General features: G+C 31.1%; 1 protein-coding gene and 1 long non-coding RNA gene across 3 annotated transcripts in view; one reads left to right on the forward strand and one right to left on the reverse strand.

Annotated features, from left to right (window-relative positions):
* LOC146993418 (uncharacterized) overlaps nt 1-21153 on the reverse strand; it is a 403725-nt gene extending 382572 nt beyond the window's left edge. Inside the window, exon 1 of the long non-coding RNA XR_015038754.1 lies at nt 20965-21153. This is a non-coding gene — a long non-coding RNA (uncharacterized LOC146993418). The remainder of the gene's footprint in view (nt 1-20964) is intronic.
* The window catches only part of LOC118196685 (protein couch potato-like), a 460571-nt gene that overhangs the window by 154647 nt on the left and 278542 nt on the right, over nt 1-27382 (forward strand). The gene's annotated exons all lie outside the window — the stretch shown is intronic.

The raw sequence follows: 27382 nt of genomic DNA on the forward strand, positions 1-27382 counted from the left end.
CTGCCTAAGGGGAGGGATGCCTTCGTGGAGGATTTTCTAAGGGAAACTGGCTCGTATACACGTTAGACATGGGGAAAACCACGAAAACGCCCATGTAGCCAGCCCGTTCGCGGGATTCGAACCTCGGACCGAACTACCAGTATTTGGAAAGAAAATAACATCATGAATCATTTACATAATAATTGTTGCTATAAAAATAATTTGAATGCATCATATGAATAATACTGCTTCAAATGTATATACCAGTGATGACTTTAAGACAGGATCCAAATAAAAATCTTTATACAATTAGCATCTTTACGCTACATTTTTGAGCCTAAGATAATAAATATTATACAGTTGCTATTTCGCAAAAAACTGCAACACATATGAACTTATATGAGTTAACCAGTTAACCATTTAAAGAAAATTTCCGTGTTCAAAAGAAGTATTACACATTACGTTAAATGTCTTCATCCCGATTTTCTAGCGATATATCATTTGAATGAGAGCTAAAAGAGAGTTTTAGGAAGAAGAGTAAGCGATTAACCTATAAAGAGGTCATTAAATTCATTAAGATATTTTTGAAGATATTAATTGGCTTGTTACTTGATTTTCTTAAATTTGAAACTGTTTAACATATGAGGGCAAAACACTTTTTATGAAAGCTATGCTTGTGAAATCGGACGCTTAGAGTTTGTAGCAAAGAAATACAAATACTCTCCATTCAGCCCTATTATGCTTAAGAATGGAAAATGAATTAAGATTTTGTATATAGTTCTGTAGTCAAAGATTCAATTTAATCAACAATTGTATATGCATTTTCTGCAGCAATACATGAAAATAAACGAGCGATTAATGAAAGAGTTTAACTACGTTAGTTAAGTTGCTTTTCGCATATTATTTGAAATGACTTTTGCTTTCAGTTTAGCATGAAATGCTGCCTTGCTGTAATTAGCTACCACGTTTTAAAGTAATTTAAAGTTTTGGGTATTGCAATTCAAAACTATAATCACGTTTTGTTTTTGGTTGCTCACTGGTAAGTAAAGTAATTATTTTAAATATATATATATACTGAGTAAAAAGCAGTTCATAACCCCAATCCAATTGCGAGCGGATAGTAGCAACAAGTGGTGGTAATAATGCTGCAAAATGAAATTTAGAAAAACGGTTAAAATTCATCACATATTCAATTTGGAATGAAGCTTATGAAAAAAAAAAAAAAAAAAAGAAAAAGAAACAGAAGCACAGTGGCAAACGGCAAGAAATAAGGCGGTAAATTATGCCAATATCAAGAAATGAAATTTAGGCAATTTACAGCTTCGCTATATCGTCATTAAGGGGATGGTGCGGTGAAAGAAGTAAACAAATAAAACAGTCTGTTTCTGAACCGAAAAGAGAAAAAAAATAAAGTTTAAAATTTTAAAATGATCTTAAAAAGATAATAAAAGCAATATATGTCTTTATCAGTTCAACCCCTACAGGACAAAGTAAGCGGTTTAAAAAACTGCAAAATTTTAGCAAAGACATAGACAGATTCAAATCGTTTGTGACACAAGAGACAAATTCAAAAAAAATTGTTTTGAGTAGATCGAGTTCAAAAGCAAAACTTGCAAAAATAACAATCAAATACTCGAAAACAAAACCGAATGCAAATATTTTATTCAAATATTCTTAATTGTAAATAAATTCTAGTCTGTAAATTCTGAATTTGGTGAATTCCGCAAGTTGAATTTCATGAATTCCGCAAGTTGTTAGTTTTCAAAAATGTTAAGATCTTCGGTAATATTGTGCTTGTGTTGCTTGTTAATGTAATTCTCGTAGATGGATTCATAACAGGTAGGTGAACAACCAGTTCACTTTTATGTTTGGTAATAATACTACTTAATTTTTTGTTGTATTTCAAGAAGATTTTAATATTGCAATCATTAATTGGGGAAACTTTTATAGTTAATTCTTTTGCATTTTAATTATTAGCATGAAAGATTTAGATTTCGTGTTGATTTCAAAACTTATAATATGGCATATATAGTCGAAACAATATTGAAATTTATGTTTAAAAATATAGAAAGAATAGTTTTGGACCTCTGCGGAAGTTCTTTGACGAGGAATTCAAAAAAAATTGTAAATAATTGCTGTAGATCTCCCTGAATGTATTAAAAAGAATTTCTTATGCTCCTTCATTTTTCGCATCAGTCCGTCGGCGATAGGCTATATTTAGCAGCACTCAGTTTTTTCTCGAACATTTCCGAAATCGCAGTTCTTCCTCTTAGACGAAATGCTCCGAATAAAAACATTTCTTTTGTGCATGGCTTTCGAAAATAAAATGAGAAGCCTTTTTAAGTAAAATAAAATAAAGTCACTTTATAAAAATGTGACGCAGTATAAGTCCTATGTTTTAGGTTTTATTTCGAGCTCCTATTTTTCAACGTCAGTTCCCGACTAGCAGATAGTGAAAGTGCAAACAACTGAGACGCCTCTAACGGTAAAAGAAAACACCTTACAACATAGATTCAATTTCCGGTGTTGTGAACGTTATTATCGAACGCGAGATATGGCCACGAATTTACCGCAGAGATATTCTTTTTTGTGTACTTATTTTTTTTCATTGGCTGCACGTTGTTCTCAAAGATTAACTAAACTTATCAGAATCTGTAAATTAATTATTGTTACGGGAGGTGATAGGTACAACCCAATTTTGTTTTCCGTTTTTTCGCATTTTATGGAATGTAATATACATTAAGAGAATGACGCGCAGTTTGTTTCCTGATTGAAGTGGAAGGGCGTACTTTACTTCTATTTATTCTGCAAAATTTTACTGTGATTGAAAATCACTTTTTAGGTTTTAGAAAGCACAATTTTATGTACATTTATGCATAAAATTTTCAAAGTGCATTTCAAATATTTCCATCTTTCACGGAGAGTGTAATTTTAAGTGTTAGCATTTTAATTGTGTTTATATTAGTTACGCATTTTCAAACTTGAGTAGACTTAGCGTTAAAAACACGAAGATTACAAATTATATTCGTTTCATCTTTTTTTTAGTGACTAATATTTCGGCACGATGACACACTTATCTTAAGGCAGTCCACAGTAAACGATTAAAAGATGAATGCTTATTTTCAAAGGATTTATAGTGTGCTTTTGTTGTGTTTCATATCAGTTTCAAAAGCGTATCGTAAAACTTAACTGAAGAACCATCAAGATATACATGAATGCGTTAACTAGGCACGGATACTAGTCGGAAAATGCTCCAAATTAACCCAGAAGTTTGCATTTTTAATAATACATTTGGGTTACAGTGAACAAATACTTCCTTGATTAATACTATAGTTTCTATCAAAGGTAACAAAAGAAATACCTACTTTTTATATAGCATCCTTTGTGAAACATAGTCATTCACGTCAATGACTGTCAAATCTGATGCATATCTTTAGAAAATAGTACTAATATTGAGAAAAACAAGTTAATTTCTTCATATCATCCGATGAAAACATTTTTCAATCCATTCATAGTTTTATAGCTTTTTTTGTTGCAAAATTATGCATAATTTACCTTATAATGAAATATAATTAGATCATGTTTGTAATAAAAATCTTTCTGGCAAGATTTATTATTATCCAATTTTGCTTTTGAAACTGTCAAGTGAGATAAAGGCAAGAATGATGTTAAAAAATTTTAAAAAAGAAATTTTTCAGGAACATATTTGCTTATTAGACAATGTAATGAATATCAAAGAGATGCAGTCAGGTTACGGTTATGATTTATGATTTAAAGTTTTTTCTGCGTTCATCAAACTGAATGTTCATTGCTGTGAAGTACATTATTACTTCACAGCAATGAACATTCAGTTTGCTCAATACATATAAAAGAATTATTATGTATTGAATACATAGCATTGTATTATATATTGCATATCAGTAGAATTATATATTGAATACATGTTGAATATATAGTTGTTGAAAGAAGTTTGAAAGAAAAGAAGTTTGTTTTTCTAAATACGAATAATGATAACTTTGCTCTTACCATGTGCTTTCATAATGCGTATTATTAGCTGCTTAAGCACTTAAAATACGAGTATTTACATCAGTTGTCTGAAATAAAATAACAGAAATTGTAATATTGCACTTGAGTAGTACTAGCTATCTAAAGTAGCATTCCTGAATAAAATTAAAAAAAAAACTTCCCTTTCTAAACTATCATAACATTCCTTAAATTTTGTTTCGTACTCTTTCTTGTATATAATGGATTAAATAAAAAATATAATAAAATAATATTCTCTGGTAATTATAATATAATGGGTCAAATAAGTTTAGTTTTACATTTTCGATATAACAACTTCAGAACGTATAAGAAAATGTATTTTCGTTTTAATAGACTAAAAGTTTTTCCCTTCTAACATTTGCATTTTCAAAGACATTTTCATTTCATTTCAGTTTATTTTTGAAAATGGTACTCAATGTTTCTAACTTGTGTGTGCATAGCATAAGGTGACAAGAATGCGTGGAGGGCAGGAGAGTACTTTTATTACATTTACGTGCTTGAACACTGCATTTATATGTCTGAAATATTATTTGCTCTCAGATGGCAAGGACATATGACACTAAAGGCACACCAGTTCATAATTTATGACAGTCGGAGTTTAACGGATGAGACGGAATTAAGTTTGTTACAAAATGCAAGTCCATAGCTCATGAATTTTGGTATAATCTGAGAAATATTCACAGGCAGTATGGATTTAGAGGCAGAACTAATGTGCTCATATTTGATGATATCTTATTTATAACAAAGACTATATTTCCAGATTCACTTCTTTCTTTTGCAGAAACTTCTCGTAGTTTTACATTCAAGAATCTATTAATGTGTAAATATTAAGACTTGAAATTGACTTCCTATGTCTCCACGTTCTTCAGTTTAGTTTCTTCATAATTATAAAATTATTATTATTATCATTAAAATCATTTAGTTTATTATTAAAATCCTAATAAATAAATTATTAAAATCCTAATAAATAAAAAATATATTATTATTATTATTATTAAAATCCTTTAGTTTCTTCATAATTATAAAATCACTGGTAACAAGGGGCGTTAAAGGAAAAAAATTTATTACATTTGTTTTAAATGTTTTGTTACATTTTCTGTTTCATTTAAAGGTATCCAATAAATTTTGAATGATGCTTTTTAAGGCAGACGTCAGTCAAAATTAACAAAAGTGTAGAGATTAGGTATAATTTAAATAATATTTCTAGATTTTGGTATTTGATCTTATACTCTAATCTTGTAAGTCTGTTTAAAATCATACTTCCAGTTCCCAAATTTTAACTGTTTTACTAGAGCTGCATGTATGTTCAGTAAGAAATGGAACCTCGGATTTTTGATAATATGGCAAAATCGTGTTAAGTACAAAATTGACACTACGTGGATTTTCTTGTATTGGCAGAATTAACTTCATATACATTTAATACTTTTAACTTATTAATTAGAAACCGAGCTAATATTTATCTCTTTAATGCATTTTAAGCGGCATCCAAGAGATATTTTTTATGAAAATATATTTTATTTTAATTACTAGTAAACTGAATGCTAAGCAAAAATGTTTATCAAATGATTCTCAGTTTCATCGGGATTAAGAATCAGTATTTTAGTGAATTACTGAAACACATATTTCCTACAGAACTGCATATGTTCAATAATTATTCGTAAATAATTTTGCACATCGTTTGAGGTTTTACTGATAGTATTTATACGCTTATTAGGTCTAGCGCTCAGTGCAAAAATGCTTTAAACTGCAAAATAAAAAAAAACCTAAGCTTAATTCAAATTTTGCACACTCTTACCAATATCGATTTAATATATTTTTTTTTAATTTTCTATTTTTTATATTACGCTGTTATTTGTTACTGTATATAAGGTACTGCAATTCTTGATAATTGTGTGCTCTATAGGGTACATTCCTCTAGAGTACTAGGTCATAATACATGTTCGTTATAGTAGAAGAGAAATAATTCATTCAGCAAAATAAACCTGTAATCATCTTCATAACACAACAACTGTTATATTTAATAAAACGAATTACAGGAATACATGCGTCTGCATGCGAGCACCAGTGGAATATCGCTACTAACTGAAATATAGATACGTTTACATACATATAGTTTCTTTACAGTTAAAATTACAGTTTTAGGAACATGAAATAATCCAATTACATATACAGTTAGAAAGTAATTAAACCGGAACTCGTTCAAAAATCTGGTTCCGGTTTAACTGCCACAATAGTAATTATTCATAACAGATAATAAACATGTGCAATTCTATGCTGTTCCGAATTATGCTTATCAGTGAGGTAAGTATAAACCGACAAACATAAATTCAAATATGACAAGTTGACAGTTTTAAAGATAAAATTAAATATTTTTCATTCTTTTCACAGCAAAATACTACATTCTCTTACTCCTAGCTCTTAAAATTCTTTCCCGTGTTTTGAAACAGTATTTAATACCAGCTCGATTTGTTAACTAAATTTTAGATATTTTTAAACTTTTCAAGCGTTTAGAAGTAAATTAATGTAAAAATAATAGTAAACCGAGTGCAAATAATGCAGAATGTAATCAAATATAAGAATAATGATGCAAAAATTAATGACTTACATGAATCAATTAAACATTTTAAATCTATTTTTATAATACGTATTTAGTACGAAAAAATTTTCTTGCTTTCGAACACGCTTAAAAAACATACGTATGCCAGTAATATAATTCTGTATTTCAGGTATGTTATAATGCTACTTTGATGAAAATAATATAGTCATTAGTCCAAAAGCTGAGAAATAGCAGAAAATATGGTTATTTCTCCTTCTGTTCAGTCCTTTTGTTAAAACAGAATTCCTTGTTTTATCTTTTTGTTGTATTACTTAGAGTATTTAAATGAAATTGATTATTATATGTTGTGACATTAGAATACAACTGAATCCGTTCATAAATCAACAACGTAAATCTCAATCATTTTTATGAAGCTGTAAGGTTCAAAATTCTGTTAAAAATTGTGCCTCTCACTATAATCAATTTCCACATCATACGATTCTAATTAATCTTGACTTAATTTAGTGTTCTTTAAACACTTAAAAAATACCACCTTTTCTGAAAAGTTTCTGTAAGGAACAGAAAAATCGAATTGATTAATGAGTGAAAATAATTTTAATACAGAACGCCTGAGGGACATGAATAGTTTTGAAATGATAGTCAGTGGTTGCGAAATCTAGTTATTATCAGCCTTTTGTGTCAGCTGGAACTGAAAGCTGACGCTTAAGGTATCGAGATTTCGTCAAAGTCCCCATCCATTTATTGGGCGAGATAAGCCTATATCTGTTCTTCTATCGATATATAGAGAACCCCTAATGGGACTCACTACTTGAGTCGTTGTCCCTTAGCAGTGACTGCAAGTTGGCCGATCCAGCTATTTGCATAGAACATCAGGAGTCACGTAGGTATTAACAAGTCTGCGACTCCAATATCTCTCTAATAACGTCTATAGGTCGGCAAATCCCGTGAAACATTAAGCGCCTGCTTGCCGATCAATAGAACTAGCAGATGTGGCCGATCCAGGTAAATCCTAATATCCACCCTTCCTCTGCGTCCGTCTATCTTGCTGCTCTGTCAATGCTAATCGCACGGTCTCTTAGGTGATCATCTTTGTCTCCGGATACATATTTCGAAGGCCCAACAATAGGGATGCCCTTGTCGCGGAATTATGCATGTGATCAGGGATCCTAATTTCCAGCGCCGCACGAGCCAGCTGCATCTGGAATTTTATAAACATTGGCCGCAGCGATTACGCTGGGAGTTACCTGGCGTTAATCAAAGTTCGAGTTTATGCCACCGCATTTGCATATTTCTGAATCGCTTTAATAGCAGGTCGCGGTAAAATTTGGATTCTAGATGACGTATTTTCCTCATACGAATAGTATGCTAAGTAACTTAAATCGAGGATTTGTTCAATGATCAAAAAGTTTTCAGTTGCGCTGAATATTTACACTTTCGATTCATATTCAAAGAGAAGCAGTGTTATACGAATGGAATCGGAATTCTCTATAGAAGACCAGAAATAATAAGTATTGTTGCACTTCAGTATATTTGTTTAATAGCAATTTTTACAAAGTTCTATTTTATAAAAATATTTGAAAAACAAATTGTCTATAATCGGGAGGAACAGACATTTTCGTTTATTTTTTTCTCATTTCATGTTAAAACTTAACAAGATCAGAGGTCTCAGTGATATTCTCAAATAAAACGCTGAAGAATTATTAGTCACCGAACGTGCAAAACTGTTGTTACATGAGGTTGAATGGAGGCGAATGGGCTGGCTGCATGAGTGTTTTTGTAGTTATGCTTATGTGTATGGTGAATGCAAGCCAGTTTCCCTTGAAATGGCCCTCAATAATGGAATCCCCTAAATGTCAGGGCTTCTTTCAAGAAGTATATTTCCTATGTTAATTCCTATCATAGCTAAGTTCCCAACTCTAACTCTATGAAAGTATTAAAAGTGCAAACCTTTTTTTTCCTTTTTGAAAAAAAAAACAAAAAAACCGTGAATTTTGCTTTATATCCCGCCGAAGATTTCATTTCACACACTTGGATTCTTGAATGTTTTGATAAATTGTAAAAGTGTAGCGTAATATTACCAAAAAAACTTTTAAGTTTTTTGTATTATGCTTCACAACAGAAACTTATTTGAATTCTTTCACTTTACATACCAAAAGCGTGATTGTATACATGCTCCAATTTAAATACGTATGATTGCTTCCTTTGCAATAATTCATTTGGAAAAATATTCCTTTATTTCGTGAATAAAGTATTTGGAATTAATTCTTAAAGAATGTTAGGTCACTGTGTTAGAAATATGACATAATAATCACATAATAAGATAAAACTAACATATTAAAAAGAAATAGAAGTAAATTAAAAGCTTTGCATTTTTACTTTTAATTAAACGTAAATGTCCAATGTTACCGACATTGTTTTCTACATTCAGTGAAACTGAAATGTTACCAAATTGAGGAAGTAAATGAGTAACAGCACAATTCGGTTTTTACTTAGTGTTATACTCCTTCAAGTGGGTAACGGCGAACACATAAATGGTATCGCATCATTAATGGCTTAGATTATTTATGTGTGTGTTGCAATTCCCTTTACGTCATTTTGAACTTCGCATACAGTTTTGTTACCGAGGTTTAGTAATGTGAAATACTAGATGTTCTTCATGAAGGAAGACCATGTATTTTCCACCTAGAATAGCTCAAACAGCTTTATTCATAATAAACATAAGGTAAAATCATCATAGGCTTGGTTTAAAATATATACTTTAAAAATAATTTAAACATTGAGAAAATGTTATAATTTATTTTAGCGTTTAAATGGCATGAGGTAAATGATGCCTTAAACAATTTTCAACACGTAAACCGAAGTTGGTTTTCTCTTAATAATGGAGCCTTGAAGAAATTTAACGAAGCAGCTCGTAACTCTAATATAATATTCAAAAAGGAAACAACAAAATCGTCGTGCATGTTTTTAATTATTAGATTAAGATTTGTATTCCTGCCCTTTCGCATTATAAAAATTATTTTTAATTAATAACTGTTTACACGTTTTTCCTAAAAAATTAAACTCCTGTTGTTAATTATTGTTCAAGATGTATTAAAAAATCTTCAAGTGGAAGGAATATTATGAAAATCTGTTCTATGAGGATGTACGTGTGGTAAAATGTTAAAAATTTCAGAACGCAAGAAACTTCAGTGAATACTTAATAATATTCACTACACAGTCAAAATAAAAGTAATATTATCACGCAGATTTAGGATGTTGTGTGTTCCCGTCAACCATTACCTGTTTATAAATTTGCATTATTACGCACTGTAGATGTCGTTACATAATTGCAAAGTTATTTGTGATGAACTCACAGTTTCTTTTATTGCTGCATGTAAAGTACAGCAAGCATTGAGAATAAGAGCTGAATGGTCGCTGAAAAATATTCTTGCTTTATATGTGTCTCATTAGGTGGTCCAAGAAACAAGCTTAGTTTCTCGATATGCGGGAATGGTAAAAGTACCGCATATTTTTTTTTCTACCCAACCGGGATTGATGTTAGTGACTCTGAATGCCGTACCGAAGGGCGCGGGATATTTGTAAATGTATAGTGTCTGTGCTACATGGAACACTCAAAATATGCGGCGAGCCGAAAGTCCTCTCGAGAGGTTTTAAGGTAGGAGAAAGGGGGTGAGAGACCCTCTGAACCGTCCCCGAGGGGTGCTGTCCTTGAAAATTCGGGGCGGAACTGAGCAAAGTCTTGCTGTCACTTGTATGGAGCCCAAGGCTCTTGCCAACGACAGGCGCACGCAATAGTGCCTCCTTCCCACGATGAATTTCACAAGGGAGATTAGTCACAAGAACTACAAAAACAACTTTTTTGGGACTGCAGCCTCCAAGTTAATGTTCACTTGCATCAGATACTTCTCTGGTACATATTATGTAATATCTGTAAATATTATGTAAGGATTATGTTAAACTTCCTTTCCTATCGTTTCTTAATTTCAACTTACCACTTCCGGCCAGAACATAGTTTTAGAATCATGTCTGAATGTAAATTAAGGAAGAGCGGTATTTAACCGCGAAGTTCTATTGTCTTAGTCAGAGAGAACAAGAGATTCTGGTTTCACGCGTCCGCCTTTTTAGACTACTCTCTCTTAAGCTATTATTACGCTCGGCCGTACTTCAGGCCCTTGATAGCTTCGCAGTCAATTAGCGTTAAGGGGCCAACTCCGTTAGAATCTTGATAGCTTTGGCTATATCTTTTTAATTAAGATTAGTTAAGTTTTAATTCTTAGTTTAAGTTAAAGCCCGAGTGTCGGCTTTATTGTCAAACTCCAAAGACGGAGTTCTGTTAAACTTTTGTTGGAATAATAAAGAGTTATTTCACCATTCTCACTTGTTGTTTTCTACCTCACGAACTCAAGCGATTATTTGCTTACTAGTTCTTAAAATTCTTCACATTCAACTTAGAATTACACAGTAGAGAATCCTAAAACTTGATTAAGATATGCATGAATATAACTTCTTTCTATGTACGGGTTTGTTAATTAATTAATGCAGGTCATACCAGAGCTCTCTTTCTAAAGATCGTATGATTTAGTAGATTAACTCTCTAAAGAAAGGTGGTTCGTACACAGGGGGAAACTACAAAAGGCCCATGAAATATGCCTATTTGCTAGGGCTTAAACTCGTGTCGAATTATAGATGTTCAGCCGTGTTTCATAAGGAGCTTCTAAGAAACTACAGATAAGTATAACTCCAAGGTAACCCAAAAATCGCGCATATCAAATTTTCAGAAACTGTAAAAATTCTCGAATGGATATTAATGTAAAAATATTTCAATGGCTAACAGCCCTACACTCTTATATCATATGTGAACATCAGCTGCAATTTGTGGTATTAACTTCAAAAACCTTTTATTTAGTAGAAGAGGGAGATGAGCTTTCCAAGATGATTTTTATGACTGAGCAATGTACACGTTTGATTTCAGTGCAATCTTTCTCACATATTTTGCTTGGTGATTGAAACATTCTGTTCTTTTCTTCATCCATTTTGTTCGGTTGGTTTGGTTTGGTTTATTGAGATTACGGCAAAGCACACTAGGGCTATCTGCCTAAGGGGAGAGATACCTTCGTTACCTTCGTGGAGGACTTTCTTTCATCCACTTTATATCTTAAGGGGAACATACACTTCATATTTCTAGAAATAAGGTAACCAAACGAAATAACTTTGTCTTGTTAGGATCACGAATTTTTGGGAAGATTTCTGCAGAAGCTTCAACAGCCTTTCCTTAGGAATGCATTGCGAAGTAAAACTTAATCATAAAGTCTTATTCTGTTTGAGCATCCGCATTTTGCACCTAACAAACTCTTTTCAAAGCTAGCAGCATGAAATGTAACTGAAATTTCAAATGATATTACTTGTAACAGCGTGGGGGTGCATGTACTGAACCAGTTTGCCATTAATATCCAGTCGAGCATTTTTTTAATTGGATATCTGCGTAAGTACACTTTATTATAACTAACACTCTGACTCAGATATTCTACACCAGGGGGAATTCCGCTTGGGAGACCTTCATAGTTTCAGAGGGATGGGATCAGCCTTTTATTAACCATTTAAGTATTTAGTTTTAGTTTATAAATATAAAAAAAAAACATCTTTATTCAAATTTTGGTATTATCAGCGTTTTCTATACTTTATCTTGTTTAATTTACAAAACACATTAAAAAATCTAAAGAAGTGTATCTGTATTTTTCGAGTTTGGGAAAAAAGGGTGGTGAGAATGATCATCTAGCAAATGGTGCATGGGGCAAAGGAGCTAGGTGAGAAGGGTTGAGAATTGCTTAATTATGATATTTAAAATCAATTATAAAACGAAGGTTAATTGCTGAAACATGCATTTCACTCCAAAACTGGGGAAAGAAAGATGCAGATAAAAATATAAGGAAGGAGAAAAATTTATAATACTACTTTTAGATATTTATTTAACTGTAGTAATTTAATAAAATTAATATGATATAAAAATATATATTATACACCCGTTCACTTTTCCCCTGGGAGTTCTGGGTGAAAACTTTTGATCGTGCTCTTTGAACTCAGTGTTGTTTCCTTAACAAGAAATAAACTAGAAAAGTCTTCCTTCTTTTAGCTAACTCCATTTAGCTCATAAACGAATTCTTTGGTGTGAAAATTCTTATAAGATGAAATCACGTTTTCATTGCAAAAAATGGAGTATCTGAAAAAAAATTTCCCTTTAATTAAAGCAATAGATTTCTCCTCGCGATTATTTAATTCAGTCTGATAGCATTTGTAAAAGTCGTGTTCAAAATTTTTCTATTCTTCGGGTTTCTTATGAATTTGCATAATTTTAATTGCATGAAAATAATGAATTTTTGCCTTTTGGGCAATAAAACTGTCACTATCAAACTATCTCAAAATCAAAATATAAGTCAAATTTAAAATTAGATCAGATGCATGCATGTTCGTATCCCGTCGAGGTTCTAAATCTGGTTCTGATTAATCTATAATGAAGCATTGTATTCTTAAAATGTTTTAAAGCTGCAAAACGTGGAGTGCAACTCACAATGCTATTGGCAATATTTGTTTTGCATAAATGGTATTAAAATTTATTGCCAGGGTATTGTTTAAATAATTGAAATTTTATGCTTTTATATAACATTTGGCACGAAACAGTGATTTGACCTACTCATTGATGATCCCAATAGCTTCGCGTTTCCTACTAACTTCAATGAAATTAAAATTTTTGGTTTTAGTGACAGTTTTCTTCATTTTCTTCGTTCTTTACTGACAGAAAGGGAAAGCTTGCATATTTATTTAAAAGAGATTTCCTTAAAATTGTGGATGTGTAATCTAAATGCGATTTAGGCATTTTCATTCAACCTGCTAATGCTGTTTTGTTTTTCACCCTACTTTTAGGGAAAGAATGTTATGTATGAATAAGATCTCATTAATAGTAAATAGTAGATAACCTCTCTTTTCTTAACAAATTTTCGTTTGTTTCAGTCTTATATAACAGAATTACAGCAACATTCGTGTGATTTGGTTAATGAATCTGTTACTGAATAACTGAAAACTGACACTATACGAAAAATCCTAAACGTTAGTTATGGTTAATGGGTGATCTTCAGCGGCTAGAAGTATCTGTAGAAGAAAACAATTTATTCCTTGCATAGAAAGGTCTGTTATAAATATTAATTAAATTGGGATAACTCGCAACTTGATGAAAAAAAATTAGCGTTAAACAGTTATTTGTAATGTACAGAGGGGAAAAGTATTGTATAATAAAGAAATATATATAGAGTTTTAGAAAAGACCTTACACCAGTGTCAAGAGTTCTAGTAAGTTTGAAAAAGTAAAAATTTTTAAATAGTAGAATGATATATGGATACTCATAGAGTATGCAATAATAGCAAAGTAGAAAGCGGCAGATACAGTACAAGAAGTATAAGATATACAGTATAACAAATGCACTGCACTTATTATGTTCCATACTTAGGCTAACGCATTATTTTACATATAACCAGCGCTGAGCGATATAAGATGTATGGAAAAAGCACACTGTTTATCTTATAACATATATGGGATCTGACATTAAATGTGATGAGGTGAATGAAGCATATATAACGAAATTTGCATTATTTCCGTTTTTATTCTGGGGCATGAAGAATGTAATGGAGATTAAATTTTATAGTTAAAAATCTTTTAAAGAAATTTGCCTATATATATTTGCAAGCCTAAACCTTTGATTTAATTTAATTTCTGCTTTTAGTACAATTAGAGCTCATTTGTTGCTTCTGATTTTATTAAAAATGCTTCTAATTACATCTTATGTACATCTTACAACTTCGTTACATCTATTTTCTTATATTTTACTTATTACATGAACAATACTGGTGTGTGTATGTATATATATGCGTGCGTGTGTGTATAAATATGTATATAATTTTAAACAAATGTGAATAAAGAAGCATCTTTAAGTTTTCATTCGTTTACTATTTGTAGATATAGAACAGACGCTTAATACTCGTTAATTAAATCTTCATACAGATATAATACATCAAATAATATCTTAAATAATTCATCAGAAACTATCTGAATATATTTGCAGAATGTGTTAAAATAATTAGCTTTATTAACATGTATGTAAAATATAAAATCTGAAACAAAATTCTTAAAACTTAATTGGAATCAATTCGCAATGCTTATTCAAATTCATAAATTTTAATTAAACACATCCCCGCTTCAAAGATACGCTTTGAATCATTTTGCTCCACTCTACCGCATGCTACGTCTCTCTTTTCCTGCAATTTCTTTGTACTGCGAGATCTTTAGGCCAATTGCTGCTCAGATTAATATAAAGACGCATCGTGTTTTCTTGCCTGCTGCTTGAGTAAACTACGTCTCTTGCTTCTCCTTCTTCCTAGTATTGTACCAGTTTTAGACAAAAATGTATTTCTGAATAGTTTTTCCTGTGCAAAAGCAAAAGTGATGTTTTAACCATGAAGCCAGTTGTGATGATGTTTTAACCATGAAGCCAGTCATAAACAAAGCAACAGTTTTCTAGACCATGGCTTCTTTAGCCAGAGTAGTCATAGTATACATTTTAATAACGTATTAATTTTAACTTCACGTTTATTGATTAAAAATCATTCTTTTCCTCATCCGTAAAAAACCGCAACATCACATGTACGTTAAAATTTGAACTAATGTTATAGGTATGACTGAATTGCTTCAATACATAAAATTATCAGAAAAATTTGTAATATCTTCATTAATTAGCAAAATCAATTTTATTGGTTAATTAGGACTATAAATTACAAGCATAATATGTTTACGCATCAGAGTTTTCCTAATTTAACATTATCACTTAAAAAATAGTTTCAGTTAATGTACAAGAAAATCCAGTAATTTACATTAGTTCAACTATTTAAATTCTTTTTCTGTTTCGATTTAAATAATATACGAACGCTGCAGTTTACAAGAAAAGTCTTCTACCATGCATTTGACTAACTGTTTGAGTAACAAGTTATCGGAAGACTGGCTTGTGCGGTAATGGAAGGAGTTACAGCACGCTAACTCTAGAAGCCAAGAAACTCTAAAGTAGTGCCAACTAAAACTTGCGAACGTACTTAGGTGCCTAAGATTATCAATGCTTTTATGCACGGTAGGTTCTTTTTAGTATTTCTTAATTGCAATTTTTTCCCGCTTCTGAAGATTCCTGCGCAAAAATCGGATCTCTGATTGAGACTCCGCGGTCGATTAAAATATCTCGTAGAACGCAAAAAAAATGGCACATTTCTCCTCAGTCGAAAATATTTCCTGATATTTTTTTTTTTTTTTTTTTTTTTTTTTTTTTTTGATTTTTCCGTTACTTTTCTTTGCGTGTACGATACAATCAGGCGGAGGAAATAATGGGAAACATTAGTCAGACAGAAAAAGCCGAATCTTTTAGATGTGTTTTTTCTTCTCTTTTTTCCCTTGCTTTCAGTTACCCAAGATGAGTTCATACGCATTTTAAAAGGTGTAGCCCAAACTGCATAATGAAATTTTCTGTGTATGGTAATTGTTTGACGTTCCGAGGTCGGAAAAAGCTTTAAAAAATGGAAAGGAAAATACTTGCGCTGCAAAGAGATGAGACCCCCCACGTTTACAGTGGGAGATAAGTAATAGTTTGTATTTAAGAGCGAGTTAATCTCTACTAAGCGCGCATAGAAAACCATTACGCATTAAAACAAAAGGAATATTTCTTGTTGCATCTCGCCAGCAAAAACAACTTCGAATCCGTGCAGAGGTAAAGTTAAATAAAGGAGTGGAGGGGCTGACTCGTGCTATTTGATCGAAGAAATACTTTTTCTTGCCATCCTCAGCTGCAGAAATTGTCCTTTCGCGTGACGAATTGCGATGGGAATTTTTCTATTAAATTAATAAAACGCCCCATAAAAACAAACCGCAGACTTAACAAAAGAGCAAGGATGCTATCAAGTTAAGGACAAGACAATGGCGAATGGATCTGTAAGCTGATGCTCAAGGAATACATAGATACATACAAATGTACCTAATTGACTGATTTAAACGAAACAATTCATCTGACTAAATTTTGAGGCACTTCCACAACGATATTCACATAGTTGAATTTTAAATCTAACTATAAACATGGAAATAAGTCCCATTGCGGGAATTATTCTCACTTTAACTTTTGAGTTAGCGACTAATTTTTAATTTATATTTCATGATAAAATTAATGTTACGTAGTTTGTCTTCCCTTACCATTTCCTTCGTAATATGAGCAATAAATCAATTACTTTTTTTATCCGAAGAGGTCTAAAGGAAGTTGTGGGAAGAAAGTAATTTGGGACTTCTGTCCCTATTTTATTTGAGAATTTGAACTGACAAGTGTAAATATAAAACAGAAGTTCTCAATCTTAATTTACATGCATCGAAACTTCTATTGCTAAGCAATTCTTAAAAGATTAATAGTATATATGATATGTGTAGTTAAAGCAGTAGTTTTTGTGGTAACAGCAACTGGTTTTGGCTACATTTTGCCGACCACACTTCAGCATTATAGCAATAAATTTGTGAGATATTTGGCCATGAATTTTGGCAAAATATTAAAGAAGAATTAGATTACAAAGAAAAGATTAAAGTAATCCAATTCTATTTCTCCATTCCCTAATTGTTCATGCTAATTAGCAGTAGCATAACATTTCTTTGAAGAAAGCTTGAATTCAAATTCTTTCTATGGCAAATAAATGCGATAGTCGCTAATTATTGCAGTAATTTCAAGATAAAATATCTGAATGACCGGAAGGTAACACAATGTGTTTTAAATGTCCTAACTGTGGTATTCTTGGCCATGGTTTCAATATTTATAGCTGACTGTATTATAGTGTATGAATGGGATAAGACTTAAAGCAATACAGTCTGACATTTAAAGCTGACCTGAAAGGACGACAAACAGTTACACAGCACTGCAAGTTTTAATAAAATTTTATATTATCTCTGATATTCTTGCGGAGCAGGTTAATGAAGCTTAACCTGGAGAAACCTATAGAGTTACGTGCATCGAAAACTGATAAACTGTTAATCTCCTTAAAAGAAACAGTTGACAATGTTGGGCGTCAACGTTGGGCGTTGTCAACGTCGTAAGTTGTAAGCGTTAAACTATTGCCAAAGCTATGTTATTTAATTTAATTTACGCTACATCAAAATTTCTACGTCCATTTTTAGCCATAAAATTTTATTGAGAAGAAATTTGCACTTTTGACAAATAATTTATTTACAATTCTTAAGCATTTTAACTTTGCTATCTCACAGCATTTGACGAATGGACACAACACAATGATGTACAAAACCAGAAGTAGTGCATAGATCTCTTCATATTCTCTCCTCAAATGTATATCTTAAACAGAAACGTAAATTAATCTCTACAAGCAATTTCAATCGAAAACCGTACTTGTAACTCAATACATTTATCACAATTTCATCTCCACGAAGCGACAAAGAATTGTATTAAAAACGTGTAAATATAGAAATTTAACTTTAACAAGTAGCTGATATTGTAAATTAAATTATTTTATGAAATAAATATATCAAAACTTAAATTGTATTCCTAAAATTGCTAAGAAAACACATTTGCAAGAATAAAGCTTTCAACTCTTCTTACTTATCAGCTTTAAAGGAATAATTTTATTTTATTCTCATAATGAAGCTTGACTTCTGAACCTCTCTCTATTAATTTAATTCATAGAGTTTTTGAAACATTCTGCAAAAATATTTAAGTGCAATTGGAACTTACAGAGATAGCTTATATATTTTACTACGATTAAATTAATTGCGACAGTAATCTTAGTAAATATTTAATGAATTGAAACTTATGAATAATGATAAGCACACGTAAGAAAACTACGAATTAGTCAATGATGTAAACCCTAAGAATTTTATTGAAAACGCTTTCTTTCCTAACTTTAAAACCATATTTTGCTATTTTAATTTTATGCTTTAAAAACTGTTTTCTCTAAAAATCCCTTCCCTCTGCTGACCATTACTTTTCCTTCTTATTGGAAGCTGTCCTTTCATTTCTGAAAAATTTCAGTGAATCAAATGAACATGAAGCACAGCATTTATTCCACTTCCTAATGAATTTGAAATAAAAAATGAAGAAATGTCCCTCAATCTGATTCATATGCATTACATCCAAACTTGAATTAAGTTCAAATCAAAACTTCCTAATCAGAAGCAAATTATTGAGGACTGCCCTTTAGACTGCTTAAATTAATGGAAATTAATATCGTTCAACGAATCGTAAGCATGTCTTCACGCGAAGTGCATTTCACTCTAGGCAATATAAGAATTACGCATTTAAAGAAATCATTCCGTTTTGTACAAAAAAATAATATTCCATACGTAAACTGAAAATTTTTAAATAATTCTACTGTCTAATTTTGTTTTTGAAACATATACTTTAGTACTGGAAGACGAGTTTCACACTTTTTTCTTGGGGCGGAGGAGGGGAAGTTTTTACGTAAAAAGCAGAATGAAAATAAAATTTTACTATGGTTTTAAGTATGGAATTGGCAATTCTTGGAAAGTAAATACATCAAGCATCACTTGTGCTGTTTCAGAAATTTAATTTTAATGTCCTCGAATGACGAAGAATTCATTAAATCCTACATTTACCATGTGAAATAATGGAAAGCAGAAAAAAAGGTCCACGAAAAGAGTCTCCTAATTCCTATCTGCAGTTACTTATCTGAGTACAATTAACGTTACTGCCTACCTCAAATGAAACAATCAGTTTCGAGTTTTACACGTAACTAAAGTTCATTTGTCCGAAATTGACTCCAGGATGCTTCGGCTTGGGAAGTTAAAAGGACTTAGCGTTCAGCCTGTCATAATGTTTGTTTAGGCATTAAGTTCTGCGATACTAATTCCGAGAGAATGAATTGAGGAGGAAAATCCATCCACATATTTTTTTTAAGATTGCGTTAGCGAAACTGAGTTCTCATAGCTACATCTGTTACATTTGAAGCGCGTGTAATTGAAGTGGAAAAGAGTATGAAAAGTGACATGTGATGAAGAGAATTGTGGTAATTAGTAGTTTTTAATGACATATTTTCATGCCCTTTGGATTCACAAGCACGTTTATTCGTATACATTAGAACAAAATTAAGAGTCTAGTTTCACAAAAGAAATTTTTGGATGTTTCGGAGAATTTTATATATTAATGTGTTTTTTAAATTCCATTGTTTTAATAATTAGAATCTTTCAACTTAATTACCACTCTTCAAGAACTTCAGAATTTCAAATCAATGTTAATACATTCATTTATTTATTTAACTGAGCTATGATAAAATATACTTTTAATATAAGAGCAAATAATGCTACCTAAGGCTATAGACATTTATAGCATTTAAGTATAATTAATTATAATTAATTTATAGCTTATATTTTTACTTTAGTTTTGTAAGGTGAAAAGTATTTATTTGCTTAATAAGGTAGTTAATATCGCCTTAGTGTTAAATAGTTAAGAAAATACCATAGCCTGTTTTTTATTTAAATTCCTAACTTGAAAATAATGAGGGGAGTTTGCGAATAAATTTCAAACCCTCGCAGTAATATAGTTTTTAACACTGAGCATTATTTTCTTAAGAATTCACTTTATTATTTAGATTAATTATTAAATAATCGATAGTTCTCTGTATCTTAAAAAGCAGGTAATTTTTTAAAATAAATTAGAATAGATTTACGGAAATCGCAAGTAACAAGTTTAATAGCTAAACAATCTGTTAGTACGAGTTTTGTGTATACGCTTATTAAAGTCAAGTTTCTTTAACGGCGAAGAGAAAATGTTAAAAGTTCTTTGACTGCAAAAAAATTATTAGAAGACTAATACTAAAAACTCAGCAGCAGAAACAGTTATGTAAAAAATGTAAAAAAGTTATGTAAAAAATAATACTTAAATGACAAATATTTTAATATTGAAAATCTAGTAATATTTTAATTTTGAAAATCTAGTAATATTTTAATTTTGAAAAATCTAGTAATATTTTAATATTGAAAATCTAGTAATATTTTAATTTTGAAAATCTAGTAACTTTAGTTGAAAGTAGTTCTGGAATAGCATGAAAGTAAGATTAATCACTATCAATGCAAGCTCCCTTCTGTTTCTATAATATATTGTCTAAATATTTTTTAAACATGAGGTACTAAATTATTCTACACGATAATTGCTCTTAATGTCTGATTATATTGCTTCGAAATTGCTCTTGCTACTGTTTCATAAGCTTCGAAAATTAGAGCATGGTCAATGAGATTTCAAAACAGATGAATCAGGATAGTGAAATTATTAAACATTTATTTTAAACATCGGCAAGGCTTACCACCTTATCCTGCATCACACCTTGACTCCTTTCCCGGAAAGTTCCCGCCATCATCCTCGCCGGGTGATGAATGCAGGATCGATTCACCCAACGTGACTTGCGTCATTAGCTCGTCATGAAACCACGGCTTCCGTTGTCACAGAAGGGAGAGAGAGGAAGGACCTTAATGTCCTGACACTCACTGTCTCGTGTCCGTCATCACACCTCGTTACAATGGTCTTCCTGCTTCAAAAATCGGTGCTAGAAGTCCTCCTCTGCATGGCTCAGAACTGGAGAAAGCAAACTAGCAAATGAGTTCGAAAATGTGATTTTGTTTTATAGATATCGCAATATATTAAACTACAGGTTGCATTTTGAAAACGTAAAAGACAATAGTGCCACAAAAGAATTTTATTTCTATGAAACTTTTAAATATGATTTAATTTGACGAGTTATATAAACACATTTGATTTGCTGTGCAGCGGTGCAATGATAAATACTTGCAACGAGTTTCTTTAATTAATCGTTAGTACGCAATATAATATAATGTTATTTCTTCAAAAAGGAGCACATAACTCCTGGAGACTACCAGAAGTATTCTGTTTCTCTTCTGGATGTTAGAGAAAATAAACATCAAAGAAAATCTGATTTTATAGTAATAATAAAAAGAAGAATGTAAATTATACGAAGGATATACAGCCATTTTTATAGCAAAAACACTTTAAACTAAACTTATCGTCACAAAATGAAAATTAATACTTAGCACACAATGGAACACACTGTTATCTTAAGTACACAGTGAAACATAACACTGAATCTTTAATGCAAGTCACTAAGAATAATTCTCTAAGAATAATTGTCTAATCCATGCAAAGTTTTTATGTTTAAACTTACATTAAGTAGCTGTGTACGATCGGAAGCTTAATTCCTGCACTCTTGACCATCTGAAATGCAACGTCATGAAAGAAGCATCCAAAAGGTTTGAAATTTTAATCATGTGGGGAAACCTCGATAGGTCATGCAAATAATAAGGATTGCATCGCGTATGAAAATCCATACGAACCAGTAACACTATCTAGAAGCACTATAAAAGGGAAAGCATTAGGTTGTTTAAAGTACCGGGATTGCATATATATTGTTTATCCACCTAATACAGCTCTGTTAGCTCTTACTCTAACTGTTGCACTTTGAATGATCAGCAGTATATTTATGTACCTGTTGCAATTTAACAACAATGATTAAAGCAATTTCAATGCATTTCTAAATTTAAAAAGGATAAATGACGCAGAAATATTCAAACCGACACTAAACTGATTTTTGTCAACTAATAAGGACTTCACATCTCTGCGCGACTTAGAGTTCTTTATAATGCAGATGTAATAGATGCATAGTCTAGTTCAACTATATAAAAGCTTTTTATATCAGCAAAGGTTTCATAAAGTTTCAAGTAATGGCCTCTGGTTTTGTTTCTAACAGTTAATCTTTAGTTTTCCCCCCTAGCCTTACGATATTCATTGCGATCTCTTACTTAAATGATTAAATGAGAGTTTTATACGTGCGAATGTTTAATAAGATGCGAAAGTATAACTGTATTGACTAATGTGAAGACACGTATTAAATCGCTTAGGTATTTCTTTCTGAAGTATTCTATCTCACGTAGAAGCCGCTGTCGGCCGACAGGTTTCCAACTGCGAAATATTAAATCAAAGTCTTTCAGACCTTACTAGACTGACAAGCGAATTATAGATCCGTCTGAATTAAGATAAAAGTCCTGATAAGGTTAAAATAATTGTTTTATTAATTCTTGAAATTAAACAGAAGTGTGCATAATAATAGCCACCGCCACTTGAGGGTATTTAAAATAACGTAAGTTGATATTCAAATTAATTCAAAGTCATAGACATAGAAATTCATTCAAAGTTCTATGACATTCAAATTCTATGACATTCAAAGTCATAGAAATTCAAAGTCATAGACTGCAGAAATAGGCACATTTAATTTAGCTCAATATTTTTAAATAGTGCGTTTTTCACGTCGGATAGCAAAATGTCTAAAGCCTAACTCACTAGCAGAGCTGGCGATAGGACTAACAAAGCTGGATAGGACTAGCAGAGCTGGAGATAGGACTAGCAGAGCTAGCGATAGGACTAGTGTCTAAAATCACTAGCAGAGCTGGCGATAGGACGTAAACTGTAAGGAAGGTTTCCAAAAGCTCTAATACTAAAACATTCAAAACCCTCAATTTAAATACTCAAACAATTAATTTGCATTCTGGTGAAGACTGCGGAAAGTACAAATTACAGTAAAGTTTTAAATCATAATAATTGATTAATTAATATAAAATACCTTGTAAGTAGGTGACTAGATAAGACCAGTGAACCGATCCAAATTCAAATCCTAGTAAAGAAACTGGTAGCATGAGTTTTCTTTTTCCCATACCTAATATGAATATGAATTTGAGCCATTTTCCCGTTCGAAAGTTCTCCGAGGGGGTATCCTTTTCCTCAAACAGACACCTCTTGCATGCTTTGTATTATTCAACTAAAATCATAACAATACTGAACCCGCTATTGATTAAACGAGTCGAAGTTTAATCCCATATGCGTAAAATGATTCAAAATTATTCATTTAAAAATAAAAATGAAACCGATAGCCGCCATTTCTTTAGAGATTTTAGTTACGTGTTACTTGATTGAAACTAGTCTCATGTGTTTCTAGTTTGCAAATAAAGATATATATATATGATATTAATTTAACTTCTTCAACTAAGTTGTGGTTTTTGATAAATTTTGGTTGTTGAATTTTAAAATTTTGTAATTCTTTTCAGTTTCAGAAAAAGTTTGAATTAATTTTTAAGCATTTATCTTCTTATTCTGTATTAAGTATTTATCGATTATTATTCTATTTTAAGTATTTATCTTCCTATTATCTTCTATCCATTCTGTTCTGTTCTTCAACCATTTTGTCCTTAATCTTATAAGGTATTTTCTCCCTCTTTTCCGCATACCTTCTCGGTGTATTTGGAAGCCTACTCGATGCGTATTCGAGAAGTCCAGGGTTCGAGTCCCGGCGAAAGCATTGCACAATTTTCTTGAACGACTGTACAGCTTAGTCCAAGATATCTTGACAAACATTTCGATCCAAGGAATTGTAAAACCATCATATTTCTTAAAGCAGCGATGTTATTGAAATTCAAAGCCATTCTTTCACAGATTAGTTTACTAGCATTCCTAAGATTCAATAATAGTTTAAGCTTGAGCCATTTCCTTGATAACAGTTTCGATATTCGTCTACTCTAACACAAATGCTGCAGATTGAATGGGTACAAAATATTATTATCGTGTTTAAATATTAAACTTCTGTATAATGCCCATATACCTAATTTGGATTACATTATCAGTTACGCTGTAATTCAAATGACTGTTGAATTAAACATCAAAGTATTAATTAAGGCAAATTCTAGCATCTAAAATACTAAAGCAGGATAGTTCCATAAACTCTCTAAGGGCGTATCAGAAATACATAATCCTTCCTCTTTCTAAACAAAGTATCTATATAACTGACAGCAGTGATTAATTCAAGAAACATGTGCAAAAATGTTATTTAGATCTCCTAAATTACAATTATGTTACTTTATGTAGAGAAGTATTCTTAAAATTATTTTCAGAATCATTTCTTTAGGCTTTTTTAAAACATATAAACGAAAATTAGTATGATTGTAAAAAACTGGCAGTAAGGATAGGGACGTTAGAATTAGGAAATTAAAATCAATTTCGGTTAATAAAATTTAATATAATTTTATAAATGAAATGTATATACGTTTAAAATAATCCATTTGTTCAATTTTTTTTGTTTTATGTAATAATTAGGAAAGCATTATGTCATGAATTATGAAAAAGAGTACTCAATTTTTAGGGCAGCTTACATATTTTCATTGTTAGCGAAGTACAAGTACGGCAAAAAAAAAAAGAAAAAAAATGCGTTATAGTCAAACTAAATTTCTATGCTGTGCGGCTGAGTCAAGCGTACTGTCTCATATCAATCAGTCAAGCGTACTGTCAAACCACTCAAGCGTACTGTCTCATATCAGTCTTTTTCAACTGCTATCTTCTACTTTTACCTATTTTAGAGAAAAGTGTCAATAAACCTCGATCTTGATCATTGTGACAAGCGAATAAAAAAAATTGTAAATGTAATTACTTGGTCCTGTATAATCAGCAATAAGATATTAGTAACTTTTCCTGTTCTTCTCTTCCTACAGCCTAGATCCAATACTGGCCTACACTAAAAGCAAACGATGCATTGCTTTGAGGCCCCTTCGTCAAAGAGTGTTGTTATGCAAAGGGAAATATTAAGCTAAAGCAGGTTTTTCTACCGCCCTTTAAGTATACGTGTACTCTAAATACGATTAACTTTAATAACATGGAAGAAGCTCTAGAAGAGAACGCCACTTGTATGATTTGATTGAATCTTTTATTAAGCTTAAGAACACTCAAACTATGTCATAATGCAAATTAAAGGCAACACTTTCTCACCTATGAGCTAGTTTTGATTATGAAACTTTTCGTTGGAGTATTCTTCTTCCATGACAAGGCGGAAATTTGTATCATTTTGCAGTGAATAATAATGTAAGTTTCTAATAATCACAATTTGGTTAAAAAAAAAAAAAAAAAAAAAAAAAAAAAAGTGCAATAAAACTGCGACCAAACAATATTTTTAAATTTTCTATATGGCGAACTGATTATTTTCGATAAAATATTAACCTCAATATTAACATTTTTTTAGAGGACGAACTTCTATAATTCTGAATATTTGATAAATAAGTAAAACTATTACGTGTTACGCTATCTAACTTGTGTCAAGCAACACACGGACTGTAGCGCAACTGAAAGAACTCGTTTTGGGCCGGAGGTGATCAACCAGATATAAGTCCTCTTGAGAAGACAAAAGCCTACGTTATGCTAACGCCCCAGGGCCCCAATCCGAGGCGGAAGACTACAGAAATTTCTCTCTAGCCAACACCTCCTAGAACTTAGTTCTAGGCTTCTTTTAAATGTGGCAGATACATGGAGGTAGGAAGTAAGATGGAGTCGCCCTAAACAAGTTTCTCCGTACCCTGCTCTGAAGCACCGGCGATCCCTACGTGGTGACCAAAACATTGGGTCATTTACCATTGAGTTCTATGGGATTTGAACTGTTCGGGTGTAAATATTTCGTAATTACGTCGCAAATATACATATAAATGTATATATTTTCTTTTTCTACAACACTTCAGAGTCCTAAGTATGTGAAAACAACATATTTTTAAACAACATTTCATTCTGAACGGAATTAAATGCTATACTTTTCACAGGACAGTTTTCTCAGAATGGTTTAATTTGAATGAAATATTTTCACAAGTTTTCGTTAATTACATTAGAAAAAAAAATTAAGATAATTCGATTTTATTCGGTTAAGGTACAAAAATTAAGATCAAAGTTTATTGTATTATTAATATTAAAATTATGCATTATTTGTTTTCTATTTATAGAGCTTCTTCCTAAAATACTTTCTTAAATATTACATGAATTTTTGGCTTCTTTTAAATCGAAAAATGTAAGTCAATTTATAATTAATGCTCTATTCGGTTCATTTTAAATTAGAGAGTTATTAGGAATTAGCGAAATACTTTAAATAAGTATTTCGCTAATTCCTAATAATTAAATAGTTATTAAATAGTATTTGACTTTCTCTGTCCATTTCTGAAAGGGAATAAAATAAGTTTTTTTTTTTTTTTTTTTTTTTTTTTTTTGTAAGCATTATTTAAAACTTGTAACCGAGTTATTATAAAATGTAAAGGGAATAATTCTTTTAATTATACTTATCAGATTTTTTTTTTACCCTTCATTTCAACAATACATATTCCAAAACTCTTTATTACGTTCTTAAGTGCGCATCTCATAGCATTTGCTTTACAATACCTTTTAACAGATTGCTTTCCAATACGAACAATTCTTGCTTAAATAGTTTTATAACGTATTTGTCAACAGGATTTCAATTTATGTTTACAATTCAATATTAAGGTTATTATATATTTAGATAACATTTATAATCATTATAAATTAGATACATTTAATCATTAGATTTCTTCACAGTACTTTCACAGTTGTTTATAAGTGAATAAATTCTTCATTTCAAATACATTTATAAATAATTTAATGAATATTTAAGTATTTTGTCAAAGGCAGATACATGCTTTTTGCAAGCACATGCATAAATACCCATACATATTTCCTATTTATCATTTCCGGCATGTGCAAATCTTTAATTTCTGTGCATTCACTATATTTTTCATGTAAAGTAATTTACACTAATTTAGCATACACCCGAAAGTTTTACATAAAAATATATATATGAATATAATTTGAATGAAAATTATAAGTATTATTTTTAACACCCA

Source organism: Stegodyphus dumicola, chromosome X1, assembly GCF_044657685.1.
Source record: "Stegodyphus dumicola isolate Sdum_Otavi_A_Nest chromosome X1, ASM4465768v1".
Lineage (NCBI taxonomy): Eukaryota > Metazoa > Arthropoda > Arachnida > Araneae > Eresidae > Stegodyphus > Stegodyphus dumicola.